The following is a 7,500-nucleotide window of genomic DNA, read 5'->3' on the forward strand; positions in this document are numbered from 1 at the left end:
CGACGACTCGCGCACATGTTAGACTCCTTGGTCCGTGTTTCAAGACGGGTCGGGCGAGTGCCCGAAACTGAATCATCGCCGACCGAAACGCGCACAGTCCGAGACAAGCACGGCTGCGACGGCAGGCGCGCCGCGCCGAAGTCCGCGCTTAGGCAGGACCCCGACGACGACGCATTAAATATATAACCTTGCGTCGGGCCGGACGCGTGCGATGACGCGTGCGCGATTCAATGATATTACCGTCCGACGGCCGGTCGGCGTCCGTCGCGGTCCCGTCGCGACCCAACGAGTGAGCGCGGCGGGGCTCCCGAACGGCGCTTAGGCCGACATCGAACGGGTCGCGATGCCGTACTGAGAGAGAAGTGCACGCCGTCCGCGGACGTGAACGTGAACGACCCGTGCGCACCGACCGAAGCCGGACGCATCGAGGCGCGCGCACGTACGCCGAGGAATGACGATGAATCTCTCCGTTCGTTCATTCGAGTTTCGCCCGTTTAACCCCCTGAACGGTTTCACGCACTCTTGAACTCTCTCTTCAAAGTTCTTTTCAACTTTCCCTCGCGGTACTTGTTCGCTATCGGTCTCGTGGCGATATTTAGCCTTAGAAGGAGTTTACCTCCCGCTTAGGGCTGCACGCTCAAGCAACCCGACTCTGAGGAGAGTCCCTCTCGCCGCCGATCTCCGTCGCTACGGGCCTGGCACCCTCTACGGGAAAACGGCCCCGTTCAAGACGAACTTGGACAGGAGGAGCGACGACGAGAAAGCGGAACCTCCCGAACACCACATCTCCCGCGGTCGCGACAACCGCGGGATTCAGCGCTGGGCTAATCCCTGTTCGCTCGCCGCTACTAAGGGAATCCTTGTTAGTTTCTTTTCCTCCGCTTACTGATATGCTTAAGTTCAGCGGGTAGTCCTCCCTGATCTGAGGCCAACGATAAAATGAGAGGCAGACTCGATATCCGTCAGCGCTGCGACGACGACGCGCGCGACCGTCAGTCACCGGTCGACCGATGGTAGTACAACTACCACGGCCATGTGTAGTAACACGGGTACACACGACGACGTCGACGCGCTCTTCGGACGTCGAGTCCGCCTACGCACACGCGCGCAATGTACATAATGTATTGTACATTGCACTCACACAGCGGCGTTAATGGCAGCGGCGCGTACAGACGCGTACGTCCTCCCATCGATCGCAAACGAACGAGCGAACGAACGAACGAACGAACGAACGAACGAACGAACGAACGCGACTAGAAGCCAGGGAGAGACGAGAGTGTGTCGTTTGCGCGCCGGAATCGAATCCGACGACGACCGCCACCACGCCGCTGAAACTCGTGTGTCATATTTGAACGGACGAAGAGAGCGCGATTGTGCGCCGCCTCTCCGAAACCGTCACATGCGCGCTCTTTCTCTCTTTTCGCCTCTCTCCCTTATATCTCTCTGTCATACTCTTTATGACAGAGCGCCGAGAGAAGGGGAGCGAGAGCGAGCGAGAGAGAGAGAGAGAGAGAGGGAGCAGTGTAATTTTAACAACGCGAGGCGTCGTTATTATGCAGCCGGCCCTCAGACAGGAGTGGTCCTGGATGTATCTCCACGGACCGCAATGTGCGTTCGAAGTGTCGATGTTCAATTGTGTCCTGCAGTTCACACTATGACGCGCAGTTAACTGCGTTCTTCATCGACCCGCGAGCCAAGTGATCCACCGTCCAGGGTAATCGTTTTTGACTACCCCACACATCGTGTGTATTATATGTACGATATTAAAATAGAAAAATAAATAAATAAATAAATTATCATTTATTGACATAGAAAAGAGCGCGAAGCGCGTGCGAGCGCGCGATCGCTAGCTCAATCTAACCGCTAGGTTTGTAGTTTTTTCGGTCGGAAGCGCGCGCGCGGAACGCACACAGGCTTGCGGATTTTCACCGTGCGCGCGCGCGCGTTGATACGCGCGTGTACGCATGCGCGTTCAGACCGTCTCGATAGCGACACGTCGTCTATACGAGATATAAGGTATATCAATCAACATGAAAAACAGTGCGTGTGCGCCGCGCCGCCTACGCCTACGCCGCGATCACATACACGTGGTGTACACGTATAAGTGCGCGTGAGCGCGCGCGTGCGTGCGTGCGTGCCGACACTGAAACGTTAATGATCCTTCCGCAGGTTCACCTACGGAAACCTTGTTACGACTTTTACTTCCTCTAAAGGATCAAGTTTGGTCAACTTCCCAGCAACGCCGACGGCCGTGAAGCCACCGCGAGCCCGTCCGAAGTCCTCACTAAATCATTCAATCGGTAGTAGCGACGGGCGGTGTGTACAAAGGGCAGGGACGTAATCGACGCGGGCTAGTGACCCGCGCCTACTAGGGATTCCTGGTTCATGGGGATCATTGCAGTCCCCAATCCCAACCACGAAGGAGGTTCAGCGGTTACCCGGTCCTTTCGGACAGGGAGAGTGAAACACGCTGATTCCTTCAGTGTAGCGCGCGTGCGGCCCAGGACATCTAAGGGCATCACAGACCTGTTATTGCTCACTGTCACGCGGCTGGACGCCGCTTGTCCCTCTAAGAAGACTTGTGATACGTCGCCAGTGAGTTGCGCGACACGAAGGCCGCGCACACCTAAATGGCGTCACCTATTTAGCAGGCTAGAGTCTCGTTCGTTATCGGAATTAACCAGACAAATCGCTCCACCAACTAAGAACGGCCATGCACCACCACCCACCGAATCAAGAAAGAGCTCTCAATCTGTCAATCCTTCCAGTGTCCGGGCCTGGTGAGGTTTCCCGTGTTGAGTCAAATTAAGCCGCAGGCTCCACTCCTGGTGGTGCCCTTCCGTCAATTCCTTTAAGTTTCAGCTTTGCAACCATACTTCCCCCGGAACCCAAAGACTTTGGTTTCCCGGAAGCTGCCCGGCGAGTCATTGGAGTAACTCCGCCGGATTGCTGGTTGGCATCGTTTATGGTTAGAACTAGGGCGGTATCTGATCGCCTTCGAACCTCTAACTTTCGTTCTTGATCAAGGAAAACATTCTTGGCAAATGCCTTCGCTGTTGTTCGTCTTGCGGCGGTCCAAGAATTTCACCTCTGTCGCCGCAGTACGAATGCCCCCGTTCCGTCCCTCTTAATCATTACCTCGTGTTCCGAAAACCAACAAAATAGAACCGAGATCATATTCTATTATTCCATGCACGAAATATTCAAGCAGCATTTTGAACCTGCTTTGAGCACTCTAATTTGTTCAAAGTAAACTTGCCGGCCCACCTCGACACTCACCGAAGAGCACCGCGATAGGATTTTGATATTGAACCGGCGTTTTACCGCCGGCTCACCGACGATATGCTCCGCAAACGTGTCAGTATCACCGCGGATGCGGTGCACCGACAGCGCGGCGCACAAATGCAACTACGAGCTTTTTAACCGCAACAACTTTAATATACGCTATTGGAGCTGGAGTTACCGCGGCTGCTGGCACCAGACTTGCCCTCCAATGGTTCCTCGTTAAAGGATTTAAAGTGTACTCATTCCAATCACGGGGCCTCGGAAGAGTCCCGTATCGTTATTTTTCGTCACTACCTCCCCGTGCCGGGAGTGGGTAATTTGCGCGCCTGCTGCCTTCCTTGGATGTGGTAGCCGTTTCTCAGGCTCCCTCTCCGGAATCGAACCCCGATTCCCCGTTACCCGTTGCAACCATGGTAGGCGCGTAACCTACCATCGACAGTTGATAAGGCAGACATTTGAAAGATGCGTCGCCGGCTCGGGACCATGCGATCGGCAAAAGTTATCCAGATTCATCAAAATTAACGACATCGGACGCGAGGCCCTCCGTCGATTGGTTTTGATCTAATAAAAGCACTCATCCCATCACTGGTCAGAGTTTCGAGTGCATGTATTAGCTCTAGAATTACCACAGTTATCCAAGTAGGATGGAGTGGATCTAAGGAACCATAACTGATTTATTGAGCCATTCGCGGTTTCGCCGACTAGCGGCTTGTACTTAGACATGCATGGCTTAATCTTTGAGACAAGCATATGCTACTGGCAGGATCAACCAGGTATTTACTACTACTACTACTACTACTACACTAACACACTATTAGACTAGTGTGTGGTGCGCGTTAGCAAAAACATCGCCACACACCGACAATTCGCGGTGCACGGCGTGCCTATAACAGTGGTGGGGGGAGACACGAGTACGTTCGTTAAGCGTCGTGCGCGTACACGCACGCGACAACGTACGTACGTCGCGTTTCTCCTCCTCCTCCTCCTCCTCTCGCGACTCGAACAGATCGGAAACGCTCTCTCCCGGTCGGTCGGTCGGCGCCGGCTCTCTATATACGCAACAATATAGAAGATATGACCAGCGGCGGCCGCCGCCGCGCGTCGGATAGCAAACGTTCCGCGCCGTCGAGACGGCATCTTTTGGACGGCATCTCTAAATATCCATTTATTCAGAGCGCGCGTCCGCGATTGAACGTCCACCCGGAGATTGAATATCTCGCAGTATAATGTATACAAAATTGATTTCTCCGTCGTGAATATTATCATCATCCAGAACGTATGAGAGATCGCCCGGTAGATCAGAGGGCACACGCACACACAAAACTATACGTCGATTCGATTCGTTTCGATTCGATAGAGAGAAAATTGTTCTCTCCGCAGAATCGGTAGTACCGAAACCGACGCATATAACTACATATAATACACAAAAACATTACCACGAGATAACGAAAACGTACCGCCGATTAATGGCACGCCGGTGTCGGCAAGCGCGCTTACACACACTTCTCGATCGACGGCCCAACGACGGCAGAGTCGTCGTCGTCATCATCGCGACAACATTACAACTTATAGAATAACCCGGTGCGAAAAGAAAAAAAGAAAAAAAAAAAAATCTTTCTTTATTTTCCATTCATTATCACAGGTACGGCTCTTTGAGGACCGAGAGAGAGTTTTTGGAGGCTTGTGTGAGGAGGAGGAGGAGGATATATCACCGAAATAACGGTCGTCGCTCGCGAGAGCAGCGGCGACACAAAGTCGGTTATATACCAACCACCAGCCAACACACACATAACATATCCAAACAACAAAACCCCCGGGCCGCCGTTGCGGGTCCGCGTGGAGTGAGAAATAAAACATGTGCACACGGTTCTCGCATATATTATGCAGCATATATGCAAAGCGCCAAGCGCAAGAGCGCCGCCTCTGCACACACACAACAAACATAGAGAGACCCCGTGTGGTGTTTCATTCGTATTATAAATATATTTTAAGAGACGCGCGCCACGAGTGGCGCGCGCCGCGTCGCCACGCCGCGAGACTCCGCTCTCGGACTCGGAGCCGAGAAACAAAGTGCGAAAGTGACGGCCGCCAGAGCGGTCGGATAGATGCGCTACAAGTCGACAGTTTCACGGCGCGGTACGTCGTCGCGTTGCGTTTTCAGAAAAGGGAGGGCGGGGGGGAGAGAGGGAAAAAAAAAAAAATTATAAAACGAATACACCACACAACGAATATGTGAAAAATAAATGGAATAAACAAAAAGAGTTTTCAGAAAAGGGAGGGGAGGGGAGGGGCGGGGAGGGGCGGGGGGGGGGGGGAGAGAAAAAAAAATTATAAAACGAATACACCACACAACGAATATGTGAAAAATAAATGGAATAAACAAAAAGCGTCGTGGGGTCTAATAAAATATAAAACTGTTAATATAAATCAATAGAATGAATTTCAACAACAACTTCTCTATTATATCATTGACCAATTCTAATTCTTAACGATAACGGGGACGGTGTATATGCGCTCGTATATTAAAAATATGTGCGAATCGGTTATCCGTCATTATCTTAAGGTATTTTTCCGCATCATCATAATAATGTTGTTTATTGTTAAGTTCGCTGCTATATAAAAACGGTGATAGACAAGATATCAATACTACACACATAATAGACACAACATAAACTCCTATAACTCTGTCGTCTCTAAAATATTTGAAACAGTCACGTCAGATAGAATAAATATCTAATTTTATAAACTTTATCAAAGAAAAGGTAAATCTAAAATGTTAGCTTGTTTTGATTTTATTAAAATCATAACTAAAAATCTTAACGAACGAACGAACGAACCAAGTGTTGAATTAGTGAAGAAAATTGACAATCAAAAAGTGACAGTACGGTCAAAACTACAAAATTATAAAAAATTTCAGAGGGCCCACTACTTTTCTTGCTTTCTTCATATTAACGATTCATCCGCCATCAGCTCGGCATCATGAATTGAATGACATCTTCCAGACGCCGGAATAAAAACCAAATAACTTAAATGGAAAAAAATCTCAAACACATAAACAAAACATACCTTATAATCTCCTCCTCAATTACCCTGAGGATCCCGGATACATCAGAGGCTGATATGATGACCCCGGGACAACCTGGAGACAAGTAATCTTTAAAAGAATTTTCTGAATCGATCTGGGCGTCTTCGAATAATCGAGAAACATAATTTTTTTTTAATTCAGTAACAGTCGAATATGTATATGGTACGCAATAAGTAGGTATATTATAACTATTACTACGTCGCCGCCGCCGCGTTGTCGGTGAACGCGTTCTTTACAAAGGAGGCGGCGGCTTTCTTTTGAGCGTCGACCGTTGGTAACTGTAGGTAAGTTTAATTATGGATTCTCAAAGTGTTGGTGTTCACACTTTGGGCTATGTTCGCTCGGCTTATTGTCGGGTTATTTCGCTCTAGTAAAATTACACTCTGTCGCTCTCCTCCCTCACGCGGGATTGGAGCGCCATTTGAAGCTGACTATTAATTAAATAATTAAATAATAGTTTAGTTCGTTATTGACAAAACGTTGCCCGTTTAATAAATATATCAATAATACAGCATAGTCGTTTGTCGTTGGTTCATTCAAAACACAAACCAACAGTCGATAGGTACGGTACGCAATAAGTAGGTATATTATAACTAATACTACGTCGCCGCCGCCGCGTTGTCGGTGAACGCGTTCTTTTCAAAGGACGCGGCGGCTTTCTTTTGAGCGTCGACCGTTGGTAACTGTAGGTAAGTTTAATTATGGATTCTCAAAGTGTTGGTGTTCACACTTTGGGCTATGTTCGCTCGGCTTATTGTCGGGTTATTTCGCTCTAGTAAAACTACACTCTGTCGCTCTCCTCCCTCACGCGGGATTGGAGCGCCATTTGAAGCTGACTATTAATTAAATAATTAAATAATAGTTTAGTTCGTTATTGACAAAACGTTGCCCGTTTAATAAATATATCAATAATACAGCATAGTCGTTTGTCGTTGGTTCATTCAAAACACAAACCAACAGTCGATAGGTACGGTACGCAATAAGTAGGTATATTATAACTAATACTACGTCGCCGCCGCCGCGTTGTCGGTGAACGCGTTCTTTTCAAAGGAGGCGGCGGCTTTCTTTTGAGCGTCGACCGTTGGTAACGGTAGGTAAGTTTAATTATGGATTCTCAAAGTGTTGGTGTT

General features: G+C 49.3%; 3 non-coding genes across 3 annotated transcripts in view; all 3 read right to left on the minus strand.

The window, feature by feature from the left end:
* Positions 1–931, minus strand: part of LOC128201020 (large subunit ribosomal RNA) — a 4,056-nt gene extending 3,125 nt beyond the window's left edge. Inside the window, exon 1 of the ribosomal RNA XR_008253015.1 lies at positions 1–931. This exon is cut by the window's left edge and continues 3,125 nt beyond it. This is a non-coding gene — a ribosomal RNA (large subunit ribosomal RNA).
* A 629-nt stretch (positions 932–1,560) lies between these two features.
* Positions 1,561–1,717, minus strand: LOC128201022 (5.8S ribosomal RNA). Its single transcript, XR_008253017.1, has one exon. It is a non-coding gene; the product is annotated as a 5.8S ribosomal RNA (ribosomal RNA).
* A 435-nt stretch (positions 1,718–2,152) lies between these two features.
* LOC128201014 (small subunit ribosomal RNA) lies at positions 2,153–4,061 on the minus strand. Its single transcript, XR_008253009.1, has one exon. It is a non-coding gene; the product is annotated as a small subunit ribosomal RNA (ribosomal RNA).
* Positions 4,062–7,500: the final 3,439 nt, after the last annotated feature.

Source organism: Galleria mellonella, unplaced genomic scaffold (assembly GCF_026898425.1).
Source record: "Galleria mellonella isolate WM207_F2 unplaced genomic scaffold, CSIRO_AGI_GalMel_v1 utg329, whole genome shotgun sequence".
Lineage (NCBI taxonomy): Eukaryota > Metazoa > Arthropoda > Insecta > Lepidoptera > Pyralidae > Galleria > Galleria mellonella.